At 44.0% G+C, this 17,366-nt stretch overlaps 1 protein-coding gene across 1 annotated transcript in view; it reads right to left on the bottom strand.

The window, feature by feature from the left end:
* arhgap10 (Rho GTPase activating protein 10) overlaps positions 1-17,366 on the bottom strand; it is a 240,081-nt gene that overhangs the window by 148,484 nt on the left and 74,231 nt on the right. The window lies entirely within an intron of this gene.

The raw sequence follows: 17,366 nt of genomic DNA, 5'->3' as shown, positions 1-17,366 counted from the left end.
ATAGATAATCTTAAACTACTCTCACAAGCCTTCTGGCTTGGAGAGTAGCTCCTCGTCTGACCTGGTTACAGAACAGCGTAAGGAATGGGGAGCACAGTAGAGGAGGAGATGGAAACAAAAAAAAAACAATCTGGGGGAAAAGGGGAGGTATTTACTTCCGAAGCCTTGGTTTCAATCCCATTCAGATGGAAAGAAAGTTTGCTATCTCTATCAAGTGTTCGATGTGAAATGAATGCAGCAAGCTTCGACCCGGTTCCAGGTGAAAGTGGGTTCAGAGTAAATGTGGTTACAATCCCACAGAAAAAGTGATAATCTCATTCTGGAAGGGCATTAGAGTAGCTGGTTTGGAAATACTACAATTTCCAAAGGTACAGTGCCAAGTGCTGTTCTGAGGTTAGGATTAACAGACGTTATGAGAGAAGGTCTCTCTTGCCAGAGAAGATAAATCCATATAACTCCCTAAGTAACCTACAATTAACCATAAAAGGAATATTTTTTGCATAGGATCACTTTTTCAAGGCAAGAGCCAACTGGCAAAAAATTTAAAGAGAAAAGTTTTGTTATTCCCCTTTTGTATATGGATATTTCCTATGTTTCTTCAACCCCAACATAAAATTTGCACATTTTTCAGTCCTTCCTATATATCTGAACTGCCGCATTAATAATTCTTTCCTCTTCCCTTATCCTCCTCCTCTTTATTTTTCCTACCATAGTAAAATGCCTATTTTCCTGTGATTGATGCACTCAATATTTTTAGGCAATCTGCAGGTCATTTCAATTCCAATAATGTGTTCCAATAAAAACATCATAACCTACCTTCCCCTCCTGTGCATTTCCAGCAGGGTGGAATGAGGGGTAGCACCTCTCACAGGTGAGTTCACTCTATTCTTTGGAGTGGTGAATCCTGTATTGGTCCTCACATTCACCCAACTCTCACCTGTGTCTCCAAATACTTGTTAGCATTCGATAGTGGCCAGACCCCAGTAGCCACTTTGACTGGCAAGCCAAAGCATGTGAGGGTAGCCATTGTGTCTCCTACTCTCAGCAGCTTAAGGATTTGTATACCCTGGCATGTGAAGTCTGATTCCAGCAGACTGAGCGGATGAGACCAATCTAAGTTCCAATGGTCTTAAAGGCAGGTCAGCAATGTGATGGGGAATGCATAGAGCTTGACAAAACACAGAAGGTGTCCTGGTAACCCACTGCATCCAGATCTACCTCCAGCCATCTTATCTTGGCCCAGTGGCAAGACGAGTCAAGTCAGGATGAGATAGTGAGGCTGACGATGCACAACTCTCCCTCATGATAATCCAATCCATGATCATGGCTAATCATTTACCTCAACGCCATCTTCCCCAACTATCTCCATATCCCTTGATGTCATTGGTCTCCAGGAATCTATTGATTTCTGTCTTGAACATGCTCAATTCTCCTGCACGTGACAGAAGTACTTGAGAACTCACTGCAATGCACTTTTCTCAGCCAGCCCTAGTCAGAAGATCAGACGAGCAAGTTGCAGCTGCATTTTAGTGTAAGTAAATAGGAGCAAAGTGGTAATCCAACAATGATTGCTACTCCACGGAAATTCTGGCCCATTAAACATCTCAAAGCTCAAACAGGCAGTCATGAAGGAATCTCTCAGAGACTGGAGGGTCATCTGTGTACAGAGGTATAGTGTACGCCACTGCCTTAGAGACCCTTGGTCCTACCTTTCTAAGCACCAAGGTAGGTTAAATGAGGTAATCTAGAAACTACTACCTCAGTGACAGGTCACCACTAATCAAGCATGATGCCTACCAAAACATCCACAGGACTGTCCATTGCAAGCTTAGAGAGATCCAAGACAGTTGGCTGAATCAGAAAACAGAGAACTTCAATCACCTACAGGCCATAAAATACTGGAAGGGATTTAACAATGCTCTGAAATCTGCCTATGGGTGCCAGTCTATTGGGTCATCACCAAGCCTCGTGGCCAACAAGTCAACATTGCTCACAGAAAAAGCCCAAATTCTAGAAACATTCTCAATTGGCCTTCATGTGTTGAAGCAAAGAAGCATCTCTCAAAAATACAAAAATGCCTCCATTGTCAACCTGTACAAGCAGAAAAGAACCCGTCAACCTTGTGACAATCATAAAGGAATCTCACTTCTCTCCATTGCCAGCAAAATCTTCACCAGAATCCTTCTGAACCATTTACAGCAACACCTCAGCCAGGATCTGTTGCTGGAGAGTCAGTGTGGCTTCAGAAGAGGTTGAGGAACCACTGATATGGTATTAGCAGTTAGACAGCTCCAGGGGAAATGCCAAGAACAGAACATGAACCTCACCACCACACTTGTTGACCTGACCAAGAAATTGACACAGTCAGCCTTGGGGGCCTTTGGAAGGTAACGGAGAAATTCATCACAATGGTTCAACAGTTCCATAATGACATGAATGATGATGAGTCTTCTGACCCATTCCAGTCACTAATAGAGGTAAACAGGGCTTCAGACTAGCACCAACCCCCTTCAGCATGATTTTCTCCACCATGCTCTCCGGTGCCTTCCATGATGGTAGTCCTGGCATCAAAATCTGATATTGCATGGGCTGGAAGCTGCTCAACCTGAGACGACTGCAGACAAAGATCAAAGTCTCCAAGGACATACTTCACAATTTCTTGTTTGCTGATGAATGTGCATTGCCAATTCAGAGTTGGACGTGAAATATGGCATAGACTTGTTCACCAATGCATGCGGCAACTTTGGCCTTACAATCGGCACAGAAAACAAAAAATGTACCAGCCTGCTCCAGAAAAGCCCCATCTCCAGCCCAAGGTTTCAGTTCATGACCAGAACCTACCAGCAGTGGATAAGTTAATTTATCACAGCAGCACACTCTCTTGAGCTTTCTATATTAACATCGAGATACACGGAAGAATCACCAACCTTGGGTGCTCAACCAAGCTGGCATGCCAAACATCCACAACATATTGAGACAGTCACATCTGAGATGGGCTGGTTATGAACCCAGAATGCCTGACACTCATTTGCCAAAGTGAATCTTTTATGGAGAGCTCAAGTTTGGGGTGCACTCTCATGATGGTCAAAGGAAACTCTACAAGGGCACTCAGAAGGCTTCACAGAGAAGTTTTGATATCGACTTTCTGTCCTAGGAGAAACTCACCCAGGAACACTGCCAAATAAACATAGCCAAATAAAAAATGGTGCAGCCTCCTTCGAAAGCAAGTGCATATCAGATGCAGAGAGAAAATGCAAGGAGAGGAAATCCTGAGCCAGCAACCTCATCCTTAACCCAAATTGTTTGTAGTCCCCTGTCCTATTTGCAGCAGAACATTCTGGGTGCAGATCGGCCTTCACAGTCACCTATCTACCCACTGGAACCCTACACAACAGCCCAGATGGTGAACACAGGCATTTTCCCCACGAAGGACAAAGAGTTCCAGCATGTTTTGCATTTCAGGCTTACATCATTTGCAGTTTCTCTTGAAAATTTGCCTTTTTAAAAACAAACATGCTGCTGGATTATACTTAAACAATAAGGATGGCATTTGCTTTAACTACTCCTCACTCGGTTATTCAAGAAGAGTAGTTTCAATCAGGTATCATGCCCCAAAAGGCTTCAGGACCACACCCAGCAAGAAGACGGCTGAGCAGCTAAGAAAATTTTATTTTTTAAACATTCTTTTGTGGGCGAGGAGCAGGAGTGCTCTCCTGGAACCCACAGGGAAGTCTTTCCTGCCCCAGGGCTCCTCCCTCCCTTCCCTGACCAAGATCACACGCTGACTATTGAGGGCCATTTCCTTCGTTTCCCAGCGGCAGTCTGCTGCCACACAAATTCATGATCCTGCCTGCCGCTCTCCCTTCTATACTGCCCCCAGTTTGGGAAAAATCAGTCCTAGGGTAATGAAGCTGTGGAGGGCTGTGCAAGCTTATCCTCCGCTGCCCACCTCCCTCACCCCAGCCACACCCCCAAAAATGTCTTACTTCCTCCAAGTTAAAAATCGGGCTTTAACTTCTACTGCGGACTGTACCAATAAGCAAAACCGATACTGTTTTAGCACATTATCTGTTATTGCATCCGAATTGAAACTGGCAATTGGGTAATAATGAGGAAAAGAAGCAATTAGGGAAGACCAACAATTAGAGCGTCTCCAGAAACGCTCCCCATTCTCTTTCAGATGTATTACTTCAGGAGGTCGCAAACATCTTTATAATGGAATAATGGAGCATTTCCTCTGGCTTAATCCTGCCAGCTCATTGACTCATTTACCCCATGGGCCAATTTATGAAGTACAAAGTACAATTTGGAATATTATACAGTTGGACCTTGTCACTTAAAAGATGACGACGTGGATGTCTAAACTGCTTGTAGGTCATACCTGGCTATAAGCCCATGTTATCTGAACCACAAAACCCAAGTGATTCATTTTATTTATAACTAGATTTTGTATGGTGCTGGATTTTGTGGGTAAACAAAAACAGACAGATTATAACCTGTTTAAAGAAAGTTGGTAAATATCCATAAGCATAGTGGATTTCCAACTAACATTTTGATACATAAATATTAAAAAAGCAAATTAACATGAATTTGCTCAGTTCTTCCACTGAGTGTGATGGCAAGCAGCTGAAGTCGTGTATGCCATGAATAGTAATTATGCTTTAAATTCTTACTCTGCTATTTTAATTAAGGCATCAAGACATGGGTTAACTCCTTCATTAAAATAGCAAAGAAATTTACATGAACACACGAGTAAGAATACTTGTACATCAGCCGTAAAGTGCGTTAAGTAACAGAATGCCTTTGCAAGGGTTTTGAAATAGATTTTTTAAGAATTGAATGTTCCACTATTCAAAGTATTTCTTGAATATGGTGTTTTGTATTTCAATTGTTTCCTGTGTGACCTATAGAGCTACATGGTGCTCAGTCAAGTAGCCGACTGAGACAAACAAAATTTGGACATTCCCATATTATATGGAAGATGGAAACCGTTTTGTGTATTCAGATCGTAGATTGAAATGTTTGGTAGCACTCATATCAGAATTATAAAAATTCCACAGCAAGGTGCACATGCGCTTAAGGTCAGTGGGGGCAATAACCACATGGAGAACCAGAGTGGCAGCATATGGTTGCTTACAGAACACATTTAATTGCATTGCACAATTAAATGGAATAATAGATCTCCAAACTTAAAAAGTCCCTCCAAAGTCAGTAAGTTTTATCTAGATTCTCTGTGCCCCCTTGTACTGGTACATCTAATTTTAGAGTGATATTTTCATTCATTTGCCATTTCCCATTTTCTCTAATTAGTTTTATATTTATTAATACACATCACCTTTATAATAGGTTAGCTTATCTACATTGTTACAAAGTGACTACACTTCAAAAGTATTTTAATTAGCTGCAAAGCCCGACAGGACATCTTGCAGTCATGAAAGATGTTAGCATAGAATTGTTACGGTGTAGGAGGAGGCCATTCGGCCCATCGTGTCTGCACCGGCTCTCTGTGTATTTTAACTTAGTGCCAATCTCCTGCCTTTTCCCTGTACATTGTTTCAATTTAAATAATCATCCAATGCCCTCTTGAATGCTTCAATTGAAGTTGCCTCCACCACACTTCCAGGCAGTGTATTCCAAACCCTAACTACTCACTGTGTGAAAAAGTCTTTTCTCAACTTGCATTTGCTTCTTTTACAAAACACTTTAAAACTGAGCCCTCCGATTCTCGACCTGTTCACGAGCGTGAACAGTTTCTCCCTTTCAACTCTGTCCAGACCCCTTATGATTTTAAAAACTTCTTTCAAGTCTCCTCTTAGCCTTCTCCTCCTCAAGGAAAACAGTCGCAACTTCTCCAGTCTTTCCTCATAACTGAAGCGTCTCATCCCTGGAACCTCCCTCGCTTGTACTCTATGCCCCTATTAATGAAGCCTAGAATACTGTATACTTTAGAAACAGCTCTTTCAGCCTGTCCTGCCACCTTTAATGACTTATGTACACATGCACCCAGGTCCCTCTCTCTGCACACCCTTTAGAATAGTATCCTTTATTTTATACTGCCTCACCATGTTCTTTGTACCAAAGTGTATCACCTCACACTTTTCTGCACTGAACCTCATCTACCATCTATCTGCCCACTCCACCAATGTGTCAATGCCCTTTTGAAATTCTACACTCTCCTCCTCACGGTTTACAATTCTCCCAAGTTTTGTGTCATCCGCAAACTTTGAAATTGTACCCTGCACATCAAGGTCTGGATCATTTATATATAATCAGGAAAAGCAAGGGTCCCAATACCAACCCCTGGGAACTCCACTTCAAACCTTCTTCCAGCCTGAAAAATACCCATTAACCATTACTCTCTGTTTCCAATCCCTCAGCCAATTTTCTATCCACATTGCAACTGTCTCTTTTATCCCATGACCTATAACATTCCTCACAAGTCTGTTGTGTGGCACTGTATCAAACGTGTTTTGGAAGTCCATATACGCCACATCAACGGCCCTGCCCTCATCAACGATCTCTGTTACCTCGTTAAAAAACTCCAGCAAGTTAGTTAGACACGGTTTTCCTTCAACAAATTCATGCTGACTCTTCCAAATCAATTCACATTTTTTCTATCCCAAATAATTGTTTCTAGAAGTTTCCCCATCACTGAAGTTGAACTGACTGGTCTGTAATTGCTGGGCAGATCTTTACAACCTTTTTTGAACAAGGGCGTAATGTTTGCAATTCTCCAGTCCTCCGGCACCTCCCCCGAATCCAGGGAACATTGAAAGATTATTGCCAGTGTCTCTGCAGTTTCCACTCTCACTTCCTTCAATATTCTTGGATGCATTTCATCCAGTCCCGGCACCTTATCAACTTGAAGTACCAGTACTAGTGACTGAGTTTCCTCCTCTGTCACCATGGCCTGGGCAGCATCTGCCTCATAGGTAAAGACAGATGCAAAGTATTAATTTAACACCTCAGCCATGCCTCTTGCCTCTATGTGTAAATCCCCTTTTTGGTCCCTAAATCAGCCCAACTCCTCCTTTTACCACCTTTTTACTATTGATGTGCTTATAGAATACTTTGGGATTTTCTTTTATGTTAGCTGCCAGTCTTTTTTCATAATCCCCCTTTACTTCTCCTGTTTGCTTTCTCATATCCCTTCTGAACCTTCGGTATTCAGCTTGGTTGTCAATTGTAGTTGCTACCTGACACCTGTTGTAAGCATATTTTTTCTTCTTTAACTTAATTTCTATCTCCTTTGTCATCCAGGGAACTCTGGATTTGTTTGTCCTACCCTTCCCTTTTGAGGGCACACACCTTGACTGTGCCCAAACTATCTCCTCTTTGTTCTTTGAAGGTAACCCTTAGTTCAGCCACAGTTTTTCCCGCCAACCTTTGGTTCCAGTCTATCCAGTCCAGCTCCATTCTTGGCCCATTGAAGTCCACTCTCTGCCAGCTTATTATTCTTACTCTGGATTGACCAATGCCATTTTCCACCGTCATCCTAAACCTTATTATACAATGATCACTGTCCCTGAAATGCTCCCCCACTGTCACTTGATTTACTTGGCCCACCTCATTCCCAAGAACCAGGTCTAGCAGTGCCTCCTTTCTTGTTGGACTGGACACATACTGCTGTAGAAAATTCTCCTGGACACAATCTAGGAATGCTTGTCCCTCACTGCCCCTTAAACTACCACTATCCAAGTCCATATATGGGTAATTAAAGTCCCCCATTGTAACTACTCTATGTTTACACCTCATTGTAATTTCCTTGCAGATTTCTTCCTCTGTATCCTTCCCACTAGCTGGTGGTCTCTATATTACACTGAGCAATGTAATTGCACCCTTCTTATTCCTGAGCTCTAGCCAAATCGATTCTGTCCTTGAATCCGCTGACACATCCTCTTTGTCCACTGTTGCAATACTCTCTGTAACCAAAAATGCCACCCCTCCTCCTTTCATATCTTTTCTGAACACCTTGTAACCAGGAATATTTAACACCCAGATCTGCCCTTCCTTAAGCCAGGTCTCCATTATCGCCTTAACATCATAATCCCACAAGGCAATCTGTGCCTGTAACTCCGCAATTTTATTAACTATACTTGTGCACTCACATACATGCAGTGTAACCCTGATTTAGACTTCATACTTGCTCCCTTTACTCCCAACTCCATCTATTAATTTACTATTCTCTATTTTAGTGCTATCTGCCTCTCCCAGCATTTCGTGCACCCTGGTATTACTTTCTAATATTCTCTCCTGGTTTTCACACCCCTTCTGAGTTAGTTTAAACCCTCCCCAACAGCACTAGCAAAACAACCCGCAAGGAACTCAGTCCCGGCTATGATCAGATGCAACTCGTCTGGCTTGTACAGGCCCATCTCCCCCAGAGCCCGTCCCAGTGTTGCAGGAATCTAAAGCCCTCCTTCCTACACCATCTTTCCAGCCACACATTCATCTGTCTTATCTTCTTATTACTGTACTCACTTGCATACGGCACCGGGAGTAATCCGGAGATTACTACTGTTTGGTAAATTTCTACCTGGCTCCCTAAATTCTGATTGCAGGGCCACGTCCCCGTTCCTACCTATGTCGTTAGTACCAATGTAGGCCACGACCTCTGGCTCTTCGCCCTCCCCCACAACAATGTCCCGCAGCCATTCTGTGACATCCTCGACCCTAGCACCAGGGCAGCAACAAACCATTCTGGAGGCACGTTGATAGCCGCAGAAATGCCTGTCTGTTCCCCTAAATAAAGAATCCCCTATCAATACTGCCCTGCTGCTCTTCTTCCTCCCATCCTGTACAGCTGGGCAACCTGTGGTGCCACGGGCTTGCACTTGCTGCACTCCTCCAAGGATCCATCGCCCTCACTGATTTTTTAAAAATTCATTCATGGGATGTGGGCTTCACCGGCTGGGCCAGCATTTATTGCCCACCCCTAGTTGCCCTCAAGAAGGTTGCGGTGAGCTGCCGTCTGGAACCGCTGCAGTCCACGTGGTGTAGGTACACCCACAGTGCTGTTAGGAAAGGAGTTCAGGGATTGTCACTCAGCGACAGTGAAAGAGCGACGATATATTTCCAAGTCAGGATGGTGAGTGATTGGAGGGGAGCTTCCAAGTGGTGGTGTTCCCATTGGTCTGCTGCCCTTGTCCTTCTAGATGGTGTTGGTTGTGGGTTTGGAAGGTACTGTCGAAGGAGCCTTGGTGAATTCCTGCAGTGCATCTTGTAGATGGGTACACACTGCTGCTATTGTGCGTCGGTGTTGGAGGGAGTGAATGTTTGTGGATGTGGTGCCAATCAAGTAGGCTGCTTTGTCCTGGATGGTGTGAAGCTTCTTGAGTGTTGTGGGACCTGCACTCATCCAGGCGAGTGGGGAATGTTCCATCACACTCCTGACTTGTGCCTTGTAGATGGTGGACAGTCTTTGGGGAGTCAGGAGGCCAGTTACTCGCCACAGGATTCCTAGCCTCTTACCTGCTCTTATAGCCACAGTATTTATATGGCTAGTCCAGTTCAGTTTCTGGTCAATAGAAGCCCCCAGGATGTTGATCGTAGGGGATTCAGTGATGATAATGCCAATGAATGTCAAGGGACAATGGTTAGATTCTTTCTTGTTGGAGATGGTCAGTGCCTGGCACTTGTGTGGTGCGAATGTTATTTGCCACTTGTCAACCTAAGCCTGGATATTGTCCAGGTCTTGCTGCATTTGGACATGGACTGCCTCAATATCTGAATGGTGTTAACATTGTGTAATCATCAGCAAACATCCCCACTTCTGACCTTATGATGGAAGGAAGTTCATTGACGAAGCTGTTGAAGATGGTTGGGCCTAGGACACCACCCTGAGGAACTCCTGCAGTGATGTCCTGGAGCTGAGATGACTGACCTCCAACAACCACAACCATCTTCCTTTGTGCTAGGTATAACTCCAACCAGCGTAGAGTTTTCCTCAAGATTCGCAGTGACTCCAGTTTTGTTAGGGCTCCTTGATGCCACACTTGGTCAAACATGGCCTTGATGTCAAGAACATTCACTGCCACCTCACCTCGGGAGTTCAGCTCTTTTGTCCATGTTTGAACCAAGGCTGTAATGAGGTCAGGAGCTGTGTGGCCCTGGTGGAACCCAAACTGGGCATCAGTGAGCAGGTTATTGCTAAGCAAGCGCTACACTGTTGAAGACCCCTTCTATTACTTTACTGATGATCGAGAGTAGACTGATGGGATGGTAATTGGCTAGATTGGATTTGTCCTGCTCTTTGTATACAGTACATCCCTGGGCAATTTTCCACATAGCCGGATAGATGCCAGTGTTGTAGCTGTACTGGAACAGCCTGGCTAGGGCAAGTTCTGGAGCACAGGTGTTCAGTACCATTGCTGGAATATTGTCAGGGCCCGTAGCCTTTTCACTATCCAGTGCCTTCAGCCGTTTCTTGATATCTTGTGGAGTGAATCAAATTGGCTGAAGACTGGCATCTGTGATACTGTGGACGTCCGGAAGAGGTCGAGATGGATCATCTGCTCATCACTTCTGGCTGAAAATTGTTGCGAATGCTTCAGTCACATCTTTTGCACTGATGTGCTGGGCTTCTCCATCATTGAGGTTGGGGGTATTTGTGGGGCCGCCTCCGCCAGTGAATTGTTTAATTGTCCACCACCATTCACAACTGGATGTGGCAGGACTGCAGAGCTTACATCTGATCCGTTGGCTGTGGAATCGCTTAGCTCTGTCTATCACTTGCTGCTTATGCTGTTTGGCATGCAAATAATCCTGTGTCATAACTTCACCAGGTTGACACCTCATTTTTAGGTATGCTTGGTGCTGCTCCTGGCATGCCCTCCTGCACTCCTCATTGAACCAGGGTTGATCCCCTGGCTTGATGGTAATGGTAGAGTGGGGGATATGCTGAGCTATGAGGTTACAGATTGTGTTCGAGTACAATTCTGCTGCTGCTGATAGCCCACAGTGCCTCATGGATGCCCAGTATTGAGTTGGTAGATCTGTTCAAAATCTAACCCATTTAGCATAGCGGTAGTGATGCCCTCCATCGTACTGTGTATCCTCAATGTGAAGGCGGGACTTCATCTCCACAATGCCTGTGCGGTGGTCACTCCTACCAATACTGTCATGGACAGATGCCTATGTGGCAGGCAAGCTGGTGAGGATGAGATCAAGTACGATTTTCCCTCTTGTTGGTTCCCTCGCCACCTGCCACAGACCCAGTCTAGCAGCTATGTCATTTAGGACTCGGCCAGCTCAGTTAGTAGTGGTGTTACCGAGCCACTCTTGGTGATGGACATTGAAGTCCCCCACCCGGAGTACATTCTGCGCCCTTCTCGCCCTCAGTGCTTCCTCCAAGTGGTGTTCAACATGGAGGAGCACTAATTCATCTTCTGAGGGAGGGTGGTACGTGGTAATCAGTAGGAGGTTTCCTTGCCCATGTTTGACCTGATGCCATGAGACTTCATGGGATCTGGAGTCGATGTTGCGGGCTCCCAGGGCAACTCCCTCCCAACTGTATACCACTGTGCCACCACCTCTGCTGGGTCTGCCCTGTTGGTGGGACAGGACATACCCAGGGATAGTGATGGTGGTGTCTGGGACATTATCTGTAACAGTTCCGTGAGGATGGCTATGTCAGGCTGTTTTCTTGACTAGTCTGTGAGACAGCTCTCCCAGCTTTGGTACTAGCCCCCAGATTTTAATAAGGAGGATTTAGCAGGGTCGAGCCGAGATTACTGTTGTCGTTTCTGATGCCTAGGTCAATGGGTGGTTCATTCGGTTTCAGCGATATCCAGAATGGAAACCCGATTGGTTAGTGAGTGGGACGTCTGGGGACTCCTGCACTACCTGCCTGTTTCTCTTGGTCTTTTGGCGGTCACCCATCCCTTGACTGCCTGCTTGCCCCTAACTTGTGGTATGACCACCTCCTGAATGTTCTATCCACATAGTTCTCTGCCTCCCGGATTTACCCGTGACTCCAGCCGCTGCTCAAACTCTGAAACGCGGAGCTCAAGCTTGTGCAGCTGGTGACACTTCCTGCACACGGGCTTGTCCAAGTCACGAGAAGTGTCCACAACTTCCCACATGCCACAGGATGGGTATTCTGCTTGGCTGAACTGTCCTACCATGCCTTAACCTTAAACTTAAATCACTTTTTACTTAAACTTTAGTTACTTTTACTCACTTTAATCTTACTCTTGTACTATTAACTATAAACTGGAGATTAGTTGAAAGTCGAAATTCTTCACCTTTACTCACAAATCAGCTCCCTCTCCTGTGCCTATAAATTCTTAAATTTTTAAACAAGCACACAGAAAGTATGTTTCTGTACTCGCACTGTTTTCAATCTCCCGACTGTCTCTCCACTTGCACTGTTTTATCTCCTGAACTTGCTATATAATGTAAATCTTTCTTTATCCTTACTATAATCACCCCATGGATCCCAAATAGGGTTATAAATATACAAATATTTTTTAAAAATTGAGACACAGGTCACTAATGACTACAGTCTGATGTTTCCTCAACATTTGTGCCCAGACACCCACACATAATTGGGGCATAAACTAATTGCACAAGTTTAAACTTACATTTTCATACTTAAATGATGTTAAATGATATATGGCAGTGGATGCAGTATCTTCCATGATTGTTTATGCTGATTTACTCATACTTTAGGTTTAGGTGTGTTCCAATGAGCTTGGGTGAATACCTGCACTTAACTTGTCATTGGCAAAATGGAATGACATTTTTCCAAGGGCAGGTGGGGAAACCAGGTCAAAACACCAGATCTACGTTTCAACTAACTGTTACTCAATGTTGGGGGGGTTTGGTTAAAGACAGACACACAATTGACATTTCAAGCTCACACACTTTTATGCATATTGAAATGTTTTTAAGTAACTTCCCCCCACCTCCCCCCTCTTAAAAACACCATCATACCTTGCCACTTCTTTCCCATAAACATTATGACCAATGAGCTTAAACATTTTCATCCAGTGGAACTAGTACAGTTTGGCTCAACTAAAAATCTGAGATTTGGGAACATACAAGAAATGCAGCTCTTTAGGGAAATTCCTTTGATAAACACACCTCTTCTCATTGTTCTCCTGCTTAAAGCTGGTGTTTTTCCTTTCCAATGAGGACACTAATAATAGTCCTCACTGGGTCACTCTACTGAAAAGACATGTGATTTAGTGCAAGATTCACATGGGAATATTTGCTGTGTTCAAAGAAAAAAATTGAAGATAATTCCCATGTTTGACCAAGGCAGTTATTTTGGTAGTTTTAACTACTTTGTACTAAGCTTAATTCCCACAGATGCCTTTATCAAATACACAGGAGTTCAACTGTCAGCAGCAGCAGGAAGTTCTACTTCAATATAATACCAGATCTTGCTGCGGCAAGCCACGTTAGTCGATTAGTTTCCCCTAGTATTAGCCATGGTTCAATTGGTAGCACTTGCACCTCTGAGTTACAAGGTTCTGGGTGGAATCCCACTACAGGACTTGAGCACAAAATCAAGGCTGACCTCCAATGCAGTACCGAGGGAGTGCTGCATTGTCAGAATTGCTGGCTTTTGGATGAGATGTTAAACCAAAGCCCCAACTGCCTGCGTGGGTGAATATAAAAGATTCCATGGCACAATTTCAAGAGGAGCAGGGGAGTTATTCCCACTGTGTGAGTTGGACAGATTTTGACATACAGGGAGTCAAAGCTTATGGAGATAGGGCAGAGAAGTGGAATTAAGGCCACAATCAAGTCAGCCATGACCTGGATGAGCAGGCTCGAGGGGCCAAATGGCCTACACCTGCCCCTATTTCTTAGGTGATATGTCCTGGCCAATACTTATCCCTCAAGTACCATCACAAAATCAGTGTATCTGGTTACTATCATGGTGTTGCTTGTCAGAGCTTGCCTACAAATTGGCTGCTGCATTTCCTACATTACGATAGTGAGCACACTTCAAAAGTACTTAATTGGCTGTAAAGCAATTTGAGACATTGGAGATAGTGTAAGGTCGAAACAATTTTGTCAGAGTTTCCAAAAGTGTGAGAGCAACAAAGCTGCTGATCGCCTTAGTGAACAATAGGGTACCTTCTTCAGCAATGAGATTTGAGGATTGAAATAAATGGAGGAATGATGGAGAGGGAAGAGGATAGAGGGAGTGAAAGCGAGTCCAATCAGGTGCGAAAAGAGATGAAAAGGGAAGGCAAGAAAGACTGGAGTATGAGAGAGAGGAGAGAGAGGAGAGAAAGACAGAAAAGAAAATAATTTTAAATTTTAAAAACATCTAATAAAAATTTGCTACTTGTAAGTACGGGACACGACAGCTGAAATTATTCCCTTGCTGGGCTGGAGATACTGTATGGCAATGCAAGAATAACTGTCCTTATCGAAAACCTATTTATACTATTAATTGGCAGCTCTAACTTTGAATATTGCTGAAAAGGGAAACATGTTGCCGAACCTTTGCATCTTGCATTCATCAGGACAAATGCAAGAATGCCAAATTTCAAATGATCGCAACAATTTATATTACAGGAGAAAAGGGTGCTGATTGGTTGGCAGGTTGACTCCAATTGGCCAAGACGTTACCATGGAGAAAGCAACGGTTAACTACAGGCTCCCCAAGCTCCTAGGTAATTCAAAAAATTTCCACAAATTAAACTTGCCACAGAAAGTTAATTAATGTGTAAATGCAGCAACTTCATGGAACTCATGCGGAAGTTGAGAGTGAGACGCCATTTTTGTGAGGCCAATAGCAAAGCTGAGTAAACTGTCCAGGAACTAGCTGTTATCACTTCCTCACCACAAGTTGCTGGCTAATTTACATATTAATAACAGCCAGTGCCATTACACTCGACGTTATTTTGGCAGCAAATTCTGCATCTACATATTAACTTGAATCTCAGAAGAGAAACTCTAACTGCACCAATGCGATGTTTCAGTTTCCCACATCAAAGTCTCTCCAACGTTCATTATGGGTGACTTTCATGCTGAATTTATGCTAGCATAAATTCTACATGCAAAATTTACAAAGCAGAAAAGTCTCATTGATTTAGGTCCAAGGTCTAGCCTGGTAGTGGAACAATGGTATGGGATGTCCATAGTAACTGAACGAAGCATGTCATTTGGAATTTAATGCACATTGCTGAAATATAATGCATGTTAAAACTGCCCAAGTCTATTGATCATTACATTAAAAAGAGAAGACTTGCTTTTATTTAAATAGGGCCTTTCATGGCCACAAGGAAATCCCAAAGTGCTTTTCTGCCAATTAGGTAGCTTGGAATTCTAGTCACTGTTATAATGTAGGAAATGTGGTAGCCAATTTGCACACAACAGGTTTCCACAAACAGTGTGTGACAAAAACCAGATAATTTGTTCTAGTGATATTGCTTGAGGGATAAATATTGGCTAATACATCAGGAATAACTCTTCTTTGAAAGGGTATTGAGGAATCTTTTATATTCAACTGAGAGGACAGACAGGGCCTTGGTTTAACTTTCCATCTGAAAGATGGCACCTCTAACATTACACTGAAGTGTCGGCCTTGATGTTCTGTGCTCATGTCCTGGAGTGAGACTTAAAACTCATAGGCCAGAATTTTTCCCTCGTTGGGCGGGTTCAGCAGGAGCGGTCGGGAAGCCGACTACTGCCAGCGATCGGCTCCGCGATTTCACATGAGCGGGCCAATTAAGGCCTGCCCTGCGTGGATCGTGAGCGGCAGCGCTAAGCGCCACCTGTGCAGGTGGGGGGAGGAGGGAGAGTCAAGTCCAGTGTGCAGATGCGTGTGAAAGATCGCTTCAATCTCCGAGGCAGCTCCATGCCTCAGGGAGATTGAAGCGCTTTTTTAAAAAATTAATAACAACAATAAAAATTTAATGAAACATGTTCCCCCATGAGTCACATGAGATGGGACATGTTTTTAAATTCAAATGAAACTTTTTATTTAATTTGTAATAGCTTTAGGAAACATCATCCTGCTCGTGGATGAGGTTTCCTAAAAAATGTAAAGGCCGCTTGGCCTTTTCGCCGGCCCGCCAACTGTTACGTTAGATGGGCAGTATAAATTTCAAGTTAATTATCTTGTTAATGGTCTTAATAGGCCTTTCAATTATCGGCGGGCGCGCAGTTGACTCCAGCGTGCGCCCACCGAACGAAATATCGCACGAGTGCGTGATGACGTCGGGACGCACGCCTGACATCATCGCGCATCATATTACGTTCAGGCGTGCGCCCGCACACCGAAGGTAAAATTCTGGCCATAATCTTTTGACTCAGGAGTGGGGTTGCTACCGACTGGGCCATGGCTGACAACTATTACAACAGCAAAACTCATGCCAATAAGCAGATTCACACTTTGTTCTGAATCTTGAACTTTGGAGCCTGCTGAGATTGCACATATAGTGAACGGACAGCAGAGATTTTATGCAGTGAGGGTAGTCATTATTCCACAAGCCGCACCCATTTTAGTCTGGTAAATAAAGCAGCAGCATTCTTCACAGCAACTAAGCTATGTAATAACTACCATAAAAGAACAAGGAGAAAAGAGCTGCCATAAGCACAGCTGTTAATACACAAAACTATTTTAGAATGAACTTGTGAACAGATATTAAATTAGACGAAAATCGATCTCCAAAACAACCAAAGTTCATTAGACCATGCAATGGAACATTTTAAAGAAGCTTTATTTTTAAAAAGGCTTTCTCATGGTGTTAGATTGTGGTACCACCCTCTATGGTTAAACTACACAAAGAAGTCAGCTCAGGTTTCATTCCCCATGTTAGCTGATCTCAGCCAGTGAGAAAATAGAGGCAGCCCCTTAGGTGGCAGGGAACTGGGGTGTGGGTTGAGGGATAAAATCAGCCAAGGTTTTCTCTCAAAAGGGCATGAGTGCGCTGAGTACTTTCAAGGGTGGGTGGTGGGTGGAGTGGTGGTCACGAAAGGGGAGGGTCTGGACACAGTTTGCTCAAGTCCCGAATTGGACTGCAAGCCCAGGGAGTGCAGGGACATGGAGGCCACACCCAGCCTCATTTATATTCATTTTGCTGTTGACTGAATCATGCTCTTCCTGCCCTCACAAGGAAACATAAAGTTAAATTTAAACATTACCTGCCTGGGCCTCTCTCACCTACGATCGACCTCCCAGCCTGTCTGGGCCGACTGGGAAGCCTTCACTGCTCACCCTACTCAGACTTCTGACTTAATATTGCAGTCAAGCTCCAATGGCATTATTGAGCTCGGATCTGGATATTTAAAGATGAGCCCACTGCCTTCCTGCAGGTGTCCCACTCATCTGATCAAACGAGCAAGTTAACATTGGGACACAGCAGATGTCGCAGGATCAGAGGGGGCAAATGGCAGAA

This window comes from Cetorhinus maximus, chromosome 1 (assembly GCF_964194155.1).
Source record: "Cetorhinus maximus chromosome 1, sCetMax3.hap1.1, whole genome shotgun sequence".
In the NCBI taxonomy this organism is placed as follows: domain Eukaryota; kingdom Metazoa; phylum Chordata; class Chondrichthyes; order Lamniformes; family Cetorhinidae; genus Cetorhinus; species Cetorhinus maximus.
The sequence above is the reverse complement of the archived record's forward strand: the minus strand, read 5'-3'. Positions and strand labels throughout refer to the sequence as shown.